The sequence below is a fragment of the Phocoena sinus genome, chromosome 4 (assembly GCF_008692025.1).
Source record: "Phocoena sinus isolate mPhoSin1 chromosome 4, mPhoSin1.pri, whole genome shotgun sequence".
Classification (NCBI taxonomy): Eukaryota; Metazoa; Chordata; class Mammalia; order Artiodactyla; family Phocoenidae; genus Phocoena; species Phocoena sinus.
In genome coordinates this window covers 139,118,473-139,138,980 of record NC_045766.1, presented here as the reverse complement: position 1 = coordinate 139,138,980, position 20,508 = coordinate 139,118,473, and the positions used below count along the sequence as shown (strand labels likewise).

The 20,508-nt window shown below is 43.2% G+C and overlaps 1 protein-coding gene across 7 annotated transcripts in view; it reads left to right on the top strand.

The window, feature by feature from the left end:
* ERG (ETS transcription factor ERG) overlaps nt 1-20,508 on the top strand; it is a 199,521-nt gene that overhangs the window by 116,363 nt on the left and 62,650 nt on the right. The window lies entirely within an intron of this gene.

Genomic DNA, 20,508 nt, shown 5'->3' with positions numbered 1-20,508 from the left:
AAAAGAGGAATTAAACAAAATTAAACAATCAATGATGCTAAACTCTTTTTCTTTAACTTGTAGAAAACTAATTATAGCTTGGTCATTGAGTAATTTTATTATCAGCTTAGGATCTTTAATTAGGTTTAATTCTCATGATGAAGGTGTGGCCAGTTTACTCTGGAGAAGTAAGATGGGATAAGCATAAATGCTTAATGTGATTGGATATATCCAGAAAGAATGAGACTTTGGCCTCTAATGATTCTAGAAATGTATCATCCTTTGATGAGCTCTGTAGCTTTTGCCCTTCTCAACAGGAGGCAGTGTCGGAATTTTGGGCCAACAGTCTTCTTGGATTATGTAAAACTAAACCATATTTTGAAGGTGTCCTCGGTTCTGCCCACTGACTGCCAGATGCTCCCTCCATGGCCATGACAACCCAAAGGCTCCACATATTCCCAAACAGCCTCCTGCCTGGAGACAAGAGGCATTTGCCGTTCGCTGAGAACGCAGATGCACTCAATTCTGTAAGAGCTTTCTTTGTTTTCCCTTATTCTAATATTTCAATCAAGTGACAGAACTATTTACCCACTTTCATCACTGAATTTCATAATCTAATTTTAGCCTTCATACAAATGAACATATTTATAAAAAATTCTCTAATGTTTATGTATCATTCACTGGCCTCCACTCTGGTGAACTAAACTGCAGTATATAAAGCAGAATATACAAGCTGATTATAAGCTTGTAATATATACGCTAACTATATAAAGCAGAGAGTCGATATAGGATGTAGGGCTTTCTACCTGGAGTATAGTGAAACAGCATCAATTTCTGCAGGTTTGCCAATAGCATCACCTTGACTAGCTCGTCATCGTTGTCCAGTCTTATGAGACAATTTACAAAGTGTCTTCCACTTTAGCCTTTCTTGTTAGTACTTGGTGTAGACTATTCTACTATCACTGTGGGGGGATTTTAATAGACTCTTAGACAAAGAAACAAATAGAATTTAGTGGTGACGAAGGGGATTATACTGTTCGTTTAACTTTTTTTATGTTCTGAAAGCTGGGTCAGTTTTATTTGGTTCCTGGTACAAGGTTTTGCTTAGGAAGCTGTTTGACACATGTAATTATGAGATGTATATGTGGAAGAAAAGAGACACCACTGTAGAGTGAGGCCAGGTTTTACTATTTCTGGATCCCCTCAGCTAACCAGCATGTTAATGTCCAATGTGTATTGGGTAAGGTCATTGGAATTATGACAGGTAAAGAGACACAGGTAATCCTTACAAATAAATTATTTTTTTACTGTATGAATGGAAATAATTTTGAGAAAAAAATCCTACAACTTTGGTAGACTAGACAAAGCTATGGACCAGGATAGAGAATCCCCGATATTCCTTTCTTTCTGCCAGTTATCCATCACATTCAGTTGTACAAGTTAGCTCACCTACAGGAATTTTCATTCAATCAACTCTAAATAACAACCACGGTAATAGTGGAGAACACTTATGGAGTACTTATTATGTGCCAGACATTGTATTAAGTGTTTTGTTGATCAGAACAGATAAGACAGGGGCAGTCATTATGCACATTTCACAGCTAAGGACACAGCTACAGAGAGGTTAAGTAACCAAGGAGGGCTGCATTCATTCTGTGCCTGGGGATACAGAAGTGAATTTGATAACCTCCCTACCCTCCTAGAGCTTACAGTTTAATAACCTGAGACAGACAAATAAACCATGGTTATGCAATCAAGTTGTTCACAGATTGTAAACATCTGTATGCAATACACATGATAAAATTAAAAAGACAAATTCCTGGGGAAATCTTTGTAGCAGATATTTCAAGTGGTAATACCCATAATGTATAAAGATTATATTAGATCCAAATGAGATTGTGTATGTGCACATACGCTGTACAGCAGGAGGGAGTAAGAGTTATAATTCCTACCCCAGTGTTGCCTTACTAACACAAACATAGGCCTGCCCCCTTATTTCCTTTTTCAAGTAAAAGCAAGACATACTTAAAAGCTGCTTATAAATTCAGTTTTTCACTCAGTTTAGTTGAAAATAAACATGAAAAATAATTTGTCATAAAATGTGTCTCTTACAAATTAATATTGCCTAAAAGATATTAAAAGGAAACATTTCACAATATATCCTAAAAAGAAAGAGAATAGCCAAAAGCAATAAAATAAAATGATTCTGGGGGGAAGATGCAATTAACTATGTTCATATGTAGTCATTCATTTTTCTAGGACGGCAGGACCTTCCAAAGCAATAGAGCCCAGCTCACAAAGATGACGTGTATGAGCATTTGTGGCTGATTTTTTAATAAGATAACGGCATACAAATGGCAGGTGGATAGAACTGTCGGATCTTCTCGTAAGAGATGTTGAAATTGTATCACAGTGCACGGCACAAAGTAATGAGTCAGTACATGTTTGATGAGTGAATCAGTTAGTTCATGAGTGATAAGTATAATATTAAAAACATGTCCAAAGTCTGAAGAGGAGGTTGAACTTCACAGATTTCTTAGATTCTCTGACTGAAACTATTCTTGGTAGAAATGCTTCTATAATGGAAACTTCAGATCCATCAGAAGTCTCGGGGAGCTATGATCTGATTGGACGAGGGCCTGGGGGTGCGGTCTTCAAGTCACATTTTCTTCGTGAGGACACTGCATTTGTCCAGAGAGCGGGTTTATTTGGGGTGGCTTCATGGTGTGTGAAGTGAACCAAAGACTCTGCAAGGCTCCCTTTGAGTCACAGTTGACAAAGGGAAATCTAGAATGTTGCATCCCTGCCTCTGCTGTGGCGTATGGTTTAGCATCATTAACTGTGCTGATTAGGGTGGCCAGAACCTCAAAGTCATTCCGTGATCCTTGTGAAAAAAGTCTTTAGGAACTGAGGCCAATGCTATGGGAATTTTGCAAAGCTTTGCTTGTCTCAGATTTAACTTTTGCTTTCAGAAAACAATTAAGTTCACAGTATCCTTGCCATGTTAACCCCAATTTCCACCCCCTCCACCTCCATATCCAGGGAAGCACTTGTGTTTTCCATTGCCCAGAGCTTCAGAGCATCTTAACAGGCCAACGGGAGAGAAGCAGTCAGGCAGGTGGACCGTTCCCAGTTAGGAGAGAAGCACTGCTGATGAACTGACCAGTGGGGGATGAGGAAGGTGCAGATCCACGTAAAGAATAAATCTCATGCGCACACAGGCTATCCCTGGCTCTCCACCAACAAACCTTTCCCCTGAAGCACAGATAAGTCCCGATGTGGATGGAGAGGAGTTTCACCTTTTCCCCCTTTCTGCACCTAGCTGCAGATCATTGGCTGATGGCCAGTGAGATGTTTTAAGACAGCAGGAAGCTGGAGGGAGGAAGACAAAGGTTCCAGTACCTCCCAGAGTGGGTGACAGGCCACGGCATGACTGACTCTTGTTGGGCATGCATGTGGCCCATGGTCACGGATGACACACTGGCACACACACACTGCAAGTGTACTTTACATTTTGTTAACCAGGCTGATTTCTACATCACGTGCCAGGAAGGCAAACATTTTATTTTTGGTATATGCAGATTTCACTTGGAATTAACCAATTGATTGTGTGATTTTGCATATGTACTGCTTTTCCGCTGTTTGAGCCCTGAGATGGTAACTACTGAGTAATTCTTGGAAGCCCCAAAGTCAAGGTGCAAATTAATGGATTTCTGTCTGGCCTCAGATCCAAGTCCTTTGAAGGTGGCGATTTGATGAGAGCACATTGACAGTTACAGAACCCACCTCTGTGTGCCTGCTGGGGGTTCCTTCTTCTTAGTTTCATGTCTCAAATCTCAACACACTTTCTCCTGAACTCCTTTCTGTCCTGCCCCTCCAACCCCACGGGTACGCCTGCCCCTGCTGCATCTCACTTGTTAGTATAATGCACTTGTTTTTTGAAAATGTGTTTCTTTTTTCTTTTTATCATCTTTATTGGAGTATAGTTACTTGACAATGTTGTGTCAGTTTCCTCTGTATAACAAAGTGAATCAGCTATATGTATACATATATCTCCATATCCCCTCCCTCTTGCATCTCCCTCCCACCCCCCCATCCCACCCCTCTAGGTGGTCACAAAGCACCGAGGTGATCTCCCTGTGCTATGCGGCTTCCTCCCACTGGCTATCTATTTTACATTTGGTAGTGTACATATGTCCATGCCACTCTCTCACTTCGTCCCAGCTTACCCTTCTCCCTTCCCGTGTCCTCAAGTCCATTCTCTACATCTGCATCTTTATTCCTGTCCTGCCCCTAGGTTCTTCATAACCAGAAAATGTGTGTTTCTGATTTCACATTTTGATGTCCGACTGCTTGTTGGGAAACAGTATCATGTATAGAAGATCTGGGGCCAGCTTGGAGGAGAGAGGGTTGTTTGGGGCAACAGCACAAGAACCCAGTTCATTCCCTCCAGTGCACATGCCGGGAGTGTGCTTATTTCCTTGGAAACATTTGCAGCACAAGAATTTTACAGTAATGTGTTCTTGCACATGAACTTGAGCTGCGATATGTTTTTTCTGCTTTCATTTGTCTGGTCTTTCTCTTACCTACAAAGTGGGACCTCATCCAGATAAAGAACAAGGCCCTTAACTCAAGTGACTTGAATCCAAGGTTGAATCCTGATTCCCAGCAGCCCATCCAAATGTTTCTTGAATTAGTAGAATAGGAGGATTTTCCCACAAAGTCACAATGATGTAGGTCGTGCCTTGCCAAGTTAACCTGCCTCTTCTGGTTGATCGGAAGTTATGTTCATTGCTCAGGTCACTAACAAGTGAGTGCAGAATTAGTTTACAAGAATAACAAGCTGTAGACCCCTCTTTGCAGGATTTATGGGTTTCTAGGGGCCAGAAGATGTTGGGAAATCGGATTTTATTTTAGGGCAGGAGAGTGACAGTAGAATTTTTGTTCCAATAGAGAAAGGAGAGTATCTCTCCCTCCCTCCCCTCATTCTTTCCTTTCCTCCTTCCTACTTTCCTTCCTCCCTCCATCATGCAAGCAGTAGACAAACTCAGCACCACACTTGACACCTACATACTAAGAATTTATGCAATAGATATTCAGTGTGTGTGTGTGTCACTTTTACAGACACTGGTGAAACATCACTGAATAAAACACCCCTGCCCTCATGGAGCCTGCATTCCCCCAGTCCTGATGCATCATTTCTCCCAGGTGTTTTGTCCTTCTACTAAAGTGATTACAGTCTGTCTAGAATAATAGACTTTGAGAATGATCCATCTTATATCACTACCGCCAGTGCCCACCCTAGTTGCTTTGCACATGGTGGGTACCCAACTACTTGTCATTTGAATCAGATACCTTGGAGAAATGGTTTTAAAATGAGATAGCTATGTGCAATCCCTAACAAGGATATAAACAGGGAGGATCTCCCAAGAGACGAGTTTAAAAATTAAAACAACCTGGTCATTAAGAAAAAAGGAGCGTGGTCCTTAGCATTAATTGAAGAGTGCCACCTGTGCATCCAAAGATGCACCAGATGTGCCAAAATGGGATCGCTGGGGGATGGGCAGGGAGTCTGTGCCTGGGCCCTGCAGCCCCTCGCCTGCAGGACCAGTTTCCCAGGCTGGCTCGGATCCGAAGCACAGCCAGCTTGGTAGTGGGTAGGTGGTCTTCAGTCTCCGCTGATTTCCTGCTGGTCTGGGTTCCCTCATGGACCTCCTCTAGTTTTGCCAAGAGGCATGCCACTTTCAAGAAGGCTCAGCTGGAAATAGATGTTTGTAGGTAGTTTGTAACTAGGTGGGGGTGGGCAACCTGCTTCTTTAGTAGATTCTGTCCAGTGTTGGGGGTCTGGGGCCAACACTTGGCAGATCAGTTGAGAGGCCAATAAAATGCTGATCCCTCCAACTCTTGGTGTTGTAAGTTCTTATGTTCCAAGTTGAACACATCACTAGGTCGAGATCAGATTTTCTGTTTTTCTTAATGAGAACTCTCTGTTGTTAACCTAAGGGGATGGCCAACAAACTTCCTTTTTTGTGGCACTTAGCTACTAAAAATATGTTCTTTATAAAGCATCTTATCACCATAAGACTGTGGGTTACTTCAGAGAAGAAAGATTAGGTCCTAGCCAGTTTACCTCTGTACAGCAGTGGTCCTCAAACTTGAGGTCTCAGGATCCTTGACACCCTGAAAAATGCCTCAGGACCCTAAAGGGCAGTGGTTAATATGGGTTATATCGGTTGATGTTTACTGAATTAGAAATAAAAATTGAGATGTTTTTAAAATATTTATTAATGAATTTATTTTAAAATAACAGTAATAAGCCCATTATATGTTAATTTAAATAACACATGGCTATGAAAAATCACTATCTTTTCCAAAAACACATTTAGTAAGAAGAGTCACATTGTTTTACATTTTTGCAAATCTCTTCGGCGTCTGGCTTAACAGCTGACAGCTGGATTCTCATATCTGCCCCTGCAGTTAATCTGTTGTACTATCACATGTCCTGTAGCTTCTGGCAAATTTCGCTGTACACCTGTGAGAGGATGAGCCGGGAAGATGCAGATAATATCCTAGCATGTCATGAAAACGGTCAAGCAACAGATTCCCTGGAAGGGTCTTGGGACCCCAGGGGGTTCCTGGAACACACTTTGAGAACCACTGACTTATTGTTCTTATTCTGGTACCTGGCACTGTGCTAGGCAGTGAATTAAGTGGACACATTCTCTTGGGATTCCCTGGTGGTCCAGTGGTCTGCGCTTTCACTGCTGGGGCCCCAGTTCAATCCCTGATCAGGGAACTAGGATCCCGCACACCGCACAGCAGCCCCCCCGAAGAAAATGGACACGTTCTCTGCCCTGTTACGGGTTGAATTGTGTGCCCCTAAATTCATATGTGGGAGTCCTAACCCCCAGAACCTCAGAATGTGATCGTGTTTGGAGATCAGGTCTTTACAGAGGTAATCAAGATGAGGTCATGAGGTTGGGCCTGAAACCAATATGGCCACGTCCTTATAAAAAGGGGAGATTTGGACGCAGATACGGACATGCATAGAGGGAAGACTTTGTGAAGGCCCTGGGAGAAGACAGCCATCTACAAGCTAGGGAGGGAGGCCTGGAGCAGCTCATGGCCCTCAGAAGGAACCAACCCTGCCCACACTTTGAGTTTGGATTTCTGGCCTCCAGAACTGTGAGAGAATGAGTTTCTGTTGGTTAAGCCCCCCTAGTCTGTGGTATTTGGTTTCGCAGCCCTAGAAAACTAATACACAGACTATACACTGAATGTCGAGATTGGATTCAGAGATGGCTACGAGGCCTATGTTGATGACTTGAGAAAATTCCGCAGCAGAAGGGAAGTCGCTGTTATTATTATTAACCGGGAGGCACTTTCCACCAGATAGAGCTCGGAGAATTAGGGTTCTCCACCGGCAAGGACAATAAACAGTTCTTCTAAATGCCTCCTTCCTGAAGCACGCTTATCGTTGTGTTTAAAGAGGAAATACCTGGTCATCTGCATCCCTGCTCAAGCCCTGAAACTTTCAGTCCAGCATGGGCGGCGGGGGGGTGGCAGCAGGAAGTGATGTTCTGGCCTGTCATTTGCCACCAGAGCTGCCAGAATCTGTGGGCCTCACACAGCTGACTTGGGATCAGGGGATCCCTTTGGTGCTGTGTTTCCTCTTGATTCCAGAGGTAGGGCTCCCTCAGGCTGCCCGTGAAGAGTGGTGGGGGCAGAGGAGCCTCAGGGAGGTATTTACTGTCTGTGCAAAACCTTTTAACAGCGGTCATGGCCATTTACAGACTCTCTGAATGAAAAACACATATTCTGAATTCCCACAGTTCCTCTGTATGATGACAAACAGAAGCCCCCACTGCATGGGGAGCAAAGGATGGCCGTAACATTTTGTGAGGTGGGGCTTTTGGTGTACACGTGGTGTGCACGATACATGCATGCAAGTCACATTGAGCTTTGAAAATATTGGGCTGGCCAGAAAGTTTGTTGTGTTGGTGAATCCATTGTTCAATACAATTCTTGGTGAAAATGAAAAATGTCTTTTATTTTTACTTAAAACCGAACGAACATTTTGGCCAACCCAAAAATAAAACTCACTCTATAGCACAGGAAACTTTGTTCAGTGTTATGTGGTAGCCTAGATGGGAGGGGATACATGTATATGTATGGCTGAGTCCCTTTGCTGTGCACCTGAAACTATCACAACATTGTTAATCGGCTGTACTCCAATATAAAATAAAAAGTTAAAAAAAAAAGAAAATAATAAAACTCAAAAGATAGAAAGTATTTTCTTTGCACAGCCCATACGAGGTGGAAAATATTAGTATATCTTAGGAAAGAAGACAATCCCTGGGCTTTTAGCCAAGACATCTAGAGAGGCTCCCATTTCACTCCCAGTACTGCCCAGGTCCTGCCAACGACCCCCAGCCGCAACTGGCTTACCTCCTTGTCCACTGCTAGCGCTTCCTGTCCCTCCTCTCCTGTGACAATACTTCCTCCATGGCTGTTCCTGAGCCCTGTGTCCCACCCTCAAACCACCTCTGGCCTTGTTCTGTTATCGCTGGGCCTCCTTCAAGTTTGCTTAGGGCTCGCCTCCTCCAAGAAGACCTCCCTGACCACTCTAATTAAAAGAAGTAGTCTGCCCTCTCCTCCTCCCCCTTCTCACCCAGCCCTGCCTTTTCTTTCTTTTGGGAAACTTAGACCACCCTCTCACCCAGTTCTCCACACTTAAATGTGCCTGCCATTCCCCTTGTGAATCTTGTTGAATAGGGTTTTGATTCAGTAGCTCTGGGTTGGGGCCTGGGATTCTGCTTCTCTGTCAAAGTCCCAGGTGATGCTGATGCTGCTGGTCCAAGGATCAGACTTTGAAAAGCAAGGTTCACAGTTCTTTACACCTTGTTTAAATTTTTAAAGTGTCCCTCTGCTTGCAAATAGTGATCAGTGCAAGTCTACCAGACTGGAAGACAGGACGGCAAATCATCTTTTGTACTAAGTAAGTTGCCCTTTTAAGTAGATGTGCCCCCGCCCCATAAGGCTCATTATGCAAAATAGATGGGTGGGTGACAGGAAACTCCACCCCCTCGGAAAGGAGATACATCTGCACAGACCTCGCACCTGTCCAGCAGCTCTCTTTGTGCCTGTACATGTATATGACACTGCACACAGTTCTGAGCCCTGGAAACTTCCTCTTTCTCCTGGAAAAGTGGGTAGACATAGACATTCATGGTTCTGCTTCCTCCCTGGGGATTCAGCACAATAAGTAAAGAGGTCCAAGTAAAGAGACAATCTAAAAACCGAAGTTTAGACCCTGGGGTAGATAGACATCATGAAGATTTTCAGGCCACCAAGCTTTTCTGCAGGTTAGAGTGGTTTTGGTAGGAACGGATCTACAGATTTTTAAAGAGACCAATTTACAGAGGGGCTCAGGAGAGCCTCATTGCGTATGATATATGTATATGTAGTTTGAAATTGTTGGACGAGTTTGCAGTGCATAATTCAAACGTATTAGGTTTTGAGGTCAACACTCCCAGAATTGTAAAAATCAGGTCTCGCTGGTAACCAGCTGGTTGGTGCATGAAAAGTGTTCTGATGACGGGGTCCTCTCTCGTGCCCTGAACTACATGATAGAGATTGAGCTCAGCGCAGAGCAGGAACAAAGGTCATGATACCCTAGCTCCTGGGTCCCCTTCCTGTGCAGCCACCAGCACGGATTTATGTGCTAGAAAATCTGGTGCAAAGCACAGGCTTAGCCTCCCAGCCCCAGGGACAGAGGCGTCATCATTCGTGGAGCCGAAGTGAGGGTTGGCAGGGCTGGTCCCTCACCGTGGGTGAGCTCTCAGCTCTTTCCACAATGGGAGTTGGTGTCTAAGAAAAAGAAAATGTTCGTGTTCATGTCTGCTTTATACGTTGTGTGGCCCTTGACAACTGTTACTTGGGAATGAGGATGGAAAGGAGAGGAAGGAGGTCCCTGGAGCACCTTGGGAAAAGTGAGGGCTTCTTACATATGCTCCCTCCCGCCACGAGACTCCCAATCTCTGTAAGGCTTTTTGTTAGAAGAACTGTATTTTATTGTGGCTGATGTGTTTTCTGAACAGACCCAGAGTTCCCATGCAGGAGATTAGGTCCTAATGGCAGTTGAAGACATGAAATGAGCTCTCAGGGTCTTGACTACCCTCCCACCATGAGCATGGAAGAAGTTATCCAGAGGAAATTAAAACCCAGGGCAGCCTGGAAAGAGCCCATAGTTCACTCTGAACCTGAACTCATAGGAACTTTCGGCAGCTCCCCAGGTGATAGGTTTTCCCCTTAGGCACGTAGCTGCTCAGAGATGGAGAAGGTGGGGCCTGTGGTTTGGGCCCGGCAGGAAGAGAATGTCACCAGTTAAATACAGTAGATTTCATCTTGGCGCAAGGAGGGACCTCAGGAAGGAAACATCAGGAGACCAGACCCTCATGTAACAGACGAGGAGGCCGTGGCTGCAGGGCACGAGGCACAGGGAGCAGTTGCATCTCACATCAGTGACCTTGTGTTCCTGTTGCCCCTTTTAGATTCCCACATGCCCATCCCGACACTTGCAGAGTGCATCTGGTACTGTGCACCCATTTTGGGGGGAACCGCATCACTTAATAAACTTAAGGCCTCCCTCTTTTATGGGGAATTTTGAGTTGGAAGTTTGAAGGCACGAGATAGGTACCTGATGCAAACGGGCTGAACCAGCCTCAGGCCTGGGGGCGGAGGCCAGCACATCTGCTGCTGCTATCTAATGCTTGCCAGCGTTTCCCATTGTGCCAAAATTTTCTCATGAATAAAATTCTTGGAATTTTCTCGAAAACAGTGAATCCATGTGTCAGAGATTCATGGATGAGACACATTCCAGATGTGCAGTGCACTGTGTTTTTAGCGTCTGAATGTATGTTTTGAAAAGGCCAAGCATAGAGCTGCCTGTTTGCATGGAGCTCCTGGAGGTGAGAGGTATGATGTGCCATCTCTCCCTTGGGGTTTAGAGAGGGCTGTTCCAATAGAGGAAAACTGCTAATGAACTTTGTCACACTGTGGGCATGGCGGTGCCCTTCTGAGGGTCCTCTGTGCCTCTTGGAACCTGAATCACTTGCAGCCCAACCTGGGTTGGGCTGAGTGAGCTTCAGAAATCAGAAGAGTAAAAGAGTTCCGTGAGCCTCTTAGCAAGACTGCCGTAGAATCACTTCCTTGTCCAAGTTTGTTAAAAATCTCATGAGGTTTTAGGGAAAGTTAAGATGAAAAGCATCGTGGATCCCACATCCTGGAAGAGAAGACTTTTTGGGGGAGTTTGAGGAACATCAGCTGTGTGCCGTGTGCAATTTTAGGGAAATGAACGGGAATTGTGTTATGAGAACGTGGTATATTCATACAGTCACCTATTCATCCATTCATCCACTCATTTTGTAGAGAACAACAACATGCCAGGGTACGTACCAGCTGTTGAGGCCACAGTTTTCAACAGGTAATCCAGATCCCTTCCCACATAAAACTTACATTGAATTGACATCCAACAAACTAATGTAGAATTACAACCAAAAACCCATGTACAAACTGGACCGGGCACCATAAAGGCTAAATCACATTGGACTAAATGCTCTCGACAATAAAAGCAAAGATGCCAGCTCATCTTTCTCCCCATGTTAGATAAAGATACCTGACTTTTAAATTTAGTACTTAACAAAGAATGAGTGACTAATGGCATACAAGAGACAATGTACTTTTCCTGGCACGTGGCTTGTTAGAAGAATAGGATTTGAAATGGATAGTCCAAGCCACCGTCTTGAACCCCATGGAGAATTTGGGTCAGTCACATCAGCTTTCCAGGATGGGATAATAGTTGAAATGCAACATTAAGGCTTATAAAACCTTTTACATACACTAGCTCATTTGGCCCATTGGGAGCCCTGGTTGGGATAGGGGCAGCTCTTATCAACATCACCTTCATAGTTGAAGAAATTGAGACTCAAGCAAGGATAAGGCAGCAGGACTTAAACTTGAATATGCGAGTGTGCCAGGTTCATGTTATGAAGTGGATTCTGATTCAGCAGGGCTGCAGACACGCAGACTCTGCGTCTGTAACAAGCCCTCAGCAGCTCACGTGGGACTAAATTTGGAGCAGTGTGGGGTCGTGGAAGTCCCAGGGTGACCCAGTGACCAAGGGCAGCTTCCGCCTCAGGTCTTCGGAGCCCCAATCCAGTGGCCACCACGCTCTACTGTACTGTCTCCGACATTTTAGTGCATCTCCATTGTTTATCCTAAATTTGGTGATCAAAGTGAAAAGCAAATCATCTTTTCATCTCAAATGAGTTATTTCAAATGAGATACAAATAAGATGAAGGCTTTTGATGAAATTCTCTGAGTGTCACGTGATGACAGTGATTAGAAAAACACAGACAAGTATGGAAAGTCAGGAGTAGAATTCGCCCCCCACAAAACCAAGAGGGTGCAGAAGGATCCGAAGGGGGTAGTGCTGCATTCTTTGCACTCATTCTGACTTAAAACACACAAACAGGATGTTTCCACACATGTTTTTACACTTTTTTATTCATCTCTAAAGAAGGAAAGAAGGCTATGGGGGGAAAATGTGTTTCTTTGTAGGAAAACAAAGAGGCTATTAACATCACTTACACATTGTTTCTTTTGTTTTTTCAAAAATGACTTTACTGAGGCTTGATTGATGTACTAAAAAGCTGTACAGTATTTAACGTTTATAACTTAATAAGTTTGGAGATAAGTATCTACATATGAAACCATTACCACAATCAATGCCATAAACATATCCATCACCTACAAAAGCTTCCTCTTTCCCTATTTTATATATTTTTTGTGATAAGAACACTTAACATAAGATCTACTCTCTTAGCAAATTTGTGAGTATATGATACAGAATTGTTAACTATAGCAGGATGCTGTGCTGTAGAACCCAGAGACTTAACTCATCTTGCATGCCTGAAACCTTGTACTCTCTGATTGCCAGGCTAAATATTCCTATCTCACCCTCCTTTCAAATGTTTCAAAGAGCATCTGCATAGAACTGAGAAAGTAAACAGAAGGGTTGTTTTAAAATTATGTTTGTTGGGTTTCTAATTTTTTGAGGTTCATTTAAATCTAGTTCTCCTTATGTGGAACCTAACTATTCTCTCCTTGACATTTTTCTACAATGCTCCAATCTCCGCAAGCATTCTAGGATTTGCGCTTAGCCATGGAATGCTTCTCTCCTTGCTTTGCTAGTGTTCATTTTCTAGTAAGTCATTTATTTCATATGTTGCCTAACTACGCAGAGTCCCTAGTTCAAGCCTACGTAGATTTCAGGTAAAACCCTGCAGTAATGTGCTCCAGGATCGTATGGCTGAGGCTATAGTGCCAGGGCGATTAGCTTCCAAACTCCTGGTCACTGGCTGCACACTTCATCTCACAAGTATATTTTCCTTTGTTCTGATGTGAAAAAAGTTTTTGGACCTACAGCATTAGGATGGGGATTTCGTATGATTTCATGACTTAGTTCTGTGGTTAATGGGAGCATCAACAAAATGTGATGTTAAGAAGCTGTTTGGATGCTAGGGACACACACACACACACACACACACACACACACACACACACACAGGATCCTGCCCTGGAAATGCTCATATCTTCATAAAGGCAGCAGTTGGGGGAGAAGTATGTGAGCAAGAGAATTCCCAGGACTGGCTACGCTGCTCAGAGCCAAGGAGAAATCCGGTGAGTTCAGAGCAGGGAAATTCGTCTGAAGGTCATAAGGAGACTGGTTTCCAGATCAGTCTTTTCTTGAAGGGATTTGCTGAGGGGAGGAAAAGCACCTTCGAGTTTGAGAAAGAAACAAATCAAGGCAAAACGGAGGAATCCTGGTTTTCTACATCATTTAGGCACCATCTTCCCTAGGGGGTCTGCTGACCAATAAGGACTGTGTACAGGTCCTCTAAAGTGCTCAATGAGCAAAGATAGTAAGGATGGAGAGATAGATGGATATATATATATATATATAGTGTGTTATGTGTGTATGTAAATGTATGTATATGAATATGTATGTGTGTATGTAAATATATGCATATATGTATGTATATGAATATGCATATATGTGTATGAATATGCATATATGTGTATGAATATGTGTATATGTATGTATATGAATATGCATGTATGTATGTACAGATATGTATGTGCATATGTATATTTCAATATGTATGTGTATATGTGTGACTGTGTGTGAATATGCATGTGTGTGAATATGCATGTGTATGGATATGTGTCTATGTTTATGCATGTGTGTATGTGCATATGAATATGTATGTGTGTGAATACGAATATATTTATGTGTGTGTATGTATAGGCATGTATATGGAAATTGACATGTGTATACGAATATGTGTATGTGTGTGTGAGTATGCATACATGTGCGTATGAATATGTATGTGTGTGCATGTATATGAATATATTTGTATGTCTGTATCTCTGCACTAGTCCTGGGTTTCATTCTCTTAGCGCTGGGCTGGTACTGCAGTTGTAAACGTGTTTGATACTGAAGCGATACCACATTGGGGAAACACTCTCTTTAGATGGACTTCATTTGCCTACATACATTTTTCCTTTGAGGTTAATCCAAGATTTTTATATTTTTGAAGGACTAAAATAGCAATGTGTTAAATGAGAAAAACGTGAGCACAAAGCTAGATGCTGCATTTAATATATGATTTTAATGTTTCCTCCGCTGAAGAATTAAGGAAAGAAAATAATATCAAGACGGGGCAAAATGATTCCCACTCAGCCTGACAATGCATCTTTTAACTCACACTGTTTGGCTTTTTTTGTGTTGTAATTAAAAGATACCGGTCAGAGGAAGTTTCTCATCCCATGAGATGTTGGCAATATTCAAATGCAAAAATATACACGTTGAGAATAAAATTCTGGAAGGATTGGCCTTTTGTTGGGCACATGGAGTGGAGGTCTTTCCTAGAGACGTATTTGTGTTGCTTTTTTATCCTCTGAATGTGATTAGGAGTAGACTTTCCAGAAGCATCTACTGCATGCACTCTGCCTTGAAGAGAAGCTATAAACAATTGTTTTCGTTTTTGTTTTTGTGGTACGCGGGCCTCTCCTGTTGCGGAGCACAAGCTCCGGACGCGCAGGCTTATCGGCCATGGCTCACGGGCCCAGCCACTCCGCGGCATGTGGGATCTTCCTGGACCGGGACACGAACCCGTGTCCCCTGCATCAGCAGGCAGACTCTCAACCACTGCGCCACCAGGGAAGCCCGAGAAGCTATAAACAACTGGGCTTGAGACAGCCTAATAAATAGTTTTCCAGTATCATTAGGTCTGCAGACATCCATTTAAGGCCACCACGTGCACTGGCTCTAACATTTATAAATGGTGTTCCTACCTGCCCTATTCTTCCCTTGCAGTATTGATTGAGAAGCCAGGCATCCTCCTGCAATGAACACACCCCAATACACGGCCATCAATTTGGGTCTGAATTATCTGATTAACCAATGAAAAGAACAGGTTTGTTGATTTAAACTATTAAGTAAGAAAGACTAATTAAACGTATCTGGGACCTATTGCTACATAGCTTTTAGCCTCATAAGAGAGCGTGTTGTACTTAGGAATTTCCCTCCTAGTTTCCAACAGGCTTTCCACTTACTCTCCTGATCCTTTAATTCCATCGAAGTCCTGGGATTCTGGGCATTTATCCCCTCAGCCTTCTCCCACCTCTTCCCTCCACCAGCCTCTCTCTTTCTAGGTGGTTCCGTCTCTTATTTGTGCTGTCAGCTCTGCTCTTCCACAGCTGTTTCAAGGCGGTGAAGCCCTGTGCATCTGACCTCCATCAGCCCAACCTATTCTTTCTCTGGTCACACCCAGAGTGGCGAGTGTACAGCCTCAGGGAGTGATTCCACTCCCCAACACGAACGCTGATGCTACCTTGTCCTCATGTTGACATTACCCTTCTTCCCAATCCTGCTTTCTCACCTGTGGGCAGGAATGACACCTGACCTTATAAGACTATTGTCAGGACTGTATTTCATAAAATTAAGATGTCATTGATGATAAAACGAACCATTATTTTACCGGCCGTGAAAGGAGAAGAGATGCTGCCAATAACCCATGACATGCCATCGATGGTGAGATGCATCCAGATTTCAGAGCTCGTAAAATGTGAAAAAAGGTGTATCTTAAAATCAGTGTAATAAGATTGAAAGGGATACTGCATATGAAGTGCTTACCAAGGTAACCTGGTTTATTATGTGATGGATCAGCTGTTTATGAGTCAAGAGACTGTGGCTAAAGATGGCTTATTCATTGCAGTGTAAGCAGTTATGTGATGTTCCAGATTCTGATTGGTTATGTGTGTGGGGGAAAGGCAGACTATTGATTTAAGATGACCTTGGCTTCCTAAAGTGTATTGTGATACCAAAGACTTCTATAAGAATTTTTTTTTCTAAAGCATGACCATAATCTTAACATGCTTGTTCCACTTAGTTTTTCCATTTGTTTTTCATAACTATTTGAGGCACCTAAGACTTGAGGAAACTGAGGGTGAATTTGGGAATCCTGTTCCCTGGACGCCTAGTTCTGGCCGTCCTCTGGATTTTTGAAAACGACGTAAGGATCATTTCCCTGTGTATGCTTCACTGGCTCCAGCTGTGAAAGAGAGCCGATCATTCCTTAAGACTTTCTTAGTTTCAACATTTTACCACGCCCAGATTTTCATGAAAATTTAAGTATGTTGGGTTCTCTGGATTGACATTTCAGTGTTTTTATGAACCATGGGGATCAAAAGTTAAGAGCAAAATTGAGCCCAGACGCTTATTTTATAATTCTTTTGCTGGAAACATAGGAGCCTCTCAAACTATTCATCTGTTACAGAAAAAAATTCATCTGTTTTAGGCTGTCTGAAATCATTTGCTGGAAATGTCAGTATGCTTAAAAGTGCGTTCGACTTTTAATTTTTTTAAAAAATCTAAGCATTTTGGAACCTTTGTTTTACCCAAATCTAGTTACTTAAAAATAGAATCGTATTTTAGTCTCATGTATGAAATATAATCTAGTTGAGTTCTCTTCACTTTCTAGAACTGTCAGTCAACTGTGATGACCAAAATCTGAAGAAGTGGTCCTCACATGTCATTGGTGCATATTCAGTATTCAAATGAAATAATAAACATTGTATACTAACACGGCGGTCCCTTTTGTTTGGGGGCAGTTCGCTTAGAATTTATGCATTTCTCATAAGTTCATGAAAAATGGCATTGGTAGCCTGCCACTGGGCACATCAAAATATCCCAGCTTTCCTGGGGCTACAGAAAAGAACACCCCGCACACACGCACACACCAATCTAAAGTTCATGTCTTTTTATAGTAACACAGAGGTGGGCATATTAATTAATTATGCCACATTTCTGCCAGGTTTGGACTTTTTTTTTTGAGTTCTCTGTCATAAAGCAGCCAAAGCAGTTTGCAAGTCCCCACGTCTGGCCGAAGGTGCTGAGGGAATAAGCCATACATGTTACCTAGGGCGTCTGCCGACAGCTTTGGCAGGTAGGCAGGTAGGTAGGTGAGATGACCACAGACAAGGAGGGAAGCCAGATGGCAGGGAAGCAGGGACAGCATCCGTCGAGGCCAGGAAGAGTCACTTGCAGAGCTACAGTTGAGGGACTCATGTGTTCCTGGTTACCAGCCTGTGTGTAGCGATCCATTCTGGTTTTAATCCTACTAGGCTAGATCCTTTCCCTGCTTTGAAGTCCCAGTGCTGCTGGGGAGGGAGAATCCTATGCTTCAGCCTCTGTCGTTCATACTGCAACCAAAGGGATGATGAAACCTACATGTAATATACAAAGTCAAGTGGGTGAACAAAGCCATGCTGTTGGTACATAGCATTTGTTTGCTTCTAAAGAACAGCAGTTAATTTTCGTGCTCCTCTTTGAAGCAGGTCTCTGAAGACCACCCTTCAGCTTCTTTTGACTCCTTTTGACTTCTTCTTTTGACTTGATTGTTTAGATGTGCTAAGTTAGCGCGCACGTGTGTGTGTGTGTGTGTGTGTATGTGTGTGAGTGAGATATTCCATTTATTCATTTGTTTCCTTTTCCTGACTTGTACTTAACCCTAGGTGCTTGCCTGCCTTGGTTTAATTAGCATCACTTTGGGGCATGGGCTGTCTTTCCAGAATATGGACTGTGTTTCACCCCTTTGGAAATGAAACGTTTATCCTGAAGCGTCCTCATTTTTAGACTGCTTCTCCTCTAGCGAACAAAAGCAACTTTTGATATTCTGAAGTATATGGCCTTTCTCATTTTTATTCAGTACTGACTTGGAGGAGAATTTTAAGATACGAAGAAAAGATGTGTGTTCCGCCCCCACCCCCCCCCACCGGCTTATCTCTAGCTTTTGTAGATTTTTTTTTTTCCTAAATCGATCTCGATTAACTTTGATTTCTTTCTTTAGAAAACCATGTGGTGGAAAAATGCTTTGCCAGATGTGAGAATGGGTTCCTCCCCCTCCAAGCACACACTGAAGCCTGGTTTCAGTTCTAGTATTTTGGTCCAGTTTTTAAATATTAAGCTACATTTATTTGGTCATTGGTTGTGTTTGTGAGAATATCCTACTTTATCTTGGGGAGATACTCATATTTTAACGTTGTTACTCTTTTTGTTGTGAAAGCCATTTTCTTCTCATTTGTGATTTAAAGGTTAGCCTGCTCCTTATATCTAACCTGTTTCTACCAATTTCTGATACACATCACACATTTATTCATGTTTCTCTTCACCGGTGAGCCAACGCTGACATTACATAGCATGGTATTCCCCTCCGAGGCTTGGTGGAGTCTGCAGGACCCGGCGGGAGAATGGAGGCAGGCTTCAGCCTTGTTTTTTGCTCTGAGTGCGTAAAACCATTCCATCCAGCGCTGCGATGGGAAAGGAGACCCTGTCTTGCACAATTTATTGAAGAAGCTATAATTTTGCCTTTATTAATTAGCAGGACTGCACTAAGTCTGTGGTGCCGATTTGACTTTTAAACCCATGTCTGTGAGTTTAGATTCCTTACATCCCCTCACTCCGTTTGTGACTGGAAGAGAGAGCCATGTGACTCAGGCTCCCCCGCCAAATCTACCGTGCCCATTTCTCGGATTGTTGCCGTCTGTTTGTTGATGCATTTGCTTTTGCTGGCGGTTCAAGATGCCTTCCTTTTTTCTTTTCTTCCTTGTGCCTGGTTCTGATTCTCTGGCTGGCACAACCCACCCTTTTCTACATTTTGAGTTATTGTTTAAACCCCCAACTTACTCTTTCCCAAACTGTCACAGGGCTGCGATTCTAAGAGATTTTAGAGATACCGTGGCAGTGGGTGGTGGCGGGGGGTGGTTATCCATGCACAGACACCTGGCCTCCACTCTGAGAGCCAGAGCATTGAGATTGTTCCTTTTGATTCTCCCTGCTCACTGGTTCACAGCACCGTGTGCCTGGCAGTGAAGTTCAGGTACTCGGGGAGTGATGAAGAAGTTGGTCCCTGGGTAGATAGGGGATGGAGTGGGGGAGGACACACTGGATTGGTGGGGGGTGCTTTGTGAAATTGCATGTGTTCCCTAAAGATTCGGACACTTCTGTGTAAGGAGGTGGGGTGGGGGGACTTCTGTCTTAGAAAGGCTGCTTCGTAGGGCTCTATTATTAACGGGGGTGGGGGGAACATCCTTACTTATTTAAGTATCAATTCAAAGAATAAGAAAGGAGTGCTAATGTAGACAATTATCGGCAACCAAGGAACATAAGAAGGGCCTCCTAGGCTGTGGGGATAGGAGGGAACTGAAGATAAAACACTCACCAGTGTGTTCACTAAATCCCTGCTTTATCTTGGGCAGCTCACCTCAAGGTGAGGTCTCAACCTTCCTGGGTCTCAGATTTTCCCATTTGGGGGATGAGGAGTTTGGACAAAAAGGTCTCCACAGTCCCCACTGGCTCCAAAGTTTCCATTTAAAAAACATGTGTGACCCAGACAGCATGTGCTTCTCACCAGCTGCATAGCAGTACCGAGGGTGCCCAAGGACTGAAGTAAACATGAACTATCACATGGATTTCTGTTTTGGTTATAGAAAGCAAAATTGGATGGTCTCGTAGTTCTTCTGTGTAGTTGCTGCATGATACGTCATTCAAGTAGCTGGAATTTCCCAATCGAATTTGCCTTTGCTGATTTGGCTGTAGAATGTCCGCCTAGCCATAGGCTAACCACTTGTTTGACTTAAAACCACAGAAGAATGCTCCAACAATGACACATTTCTATTTCTTCTCACCCAATCATGCAAAATGAGCAAAGATAGGAATAGAAAGTAAGGGGAAAAAAAAAAAAGAGCTAGTCAGCAATCTAGGTATTTTAAACATCTTGGTATTTGGAGACCTCTGGCTAATCACAGCTTTTTTTTTTTTTTTTTTGGTTCATTTATCATCCAGATGTTCACCGTCATGGAAGCGCCACTTGAAACTATTTCAGCTAAGAACTTAGAAGTGGA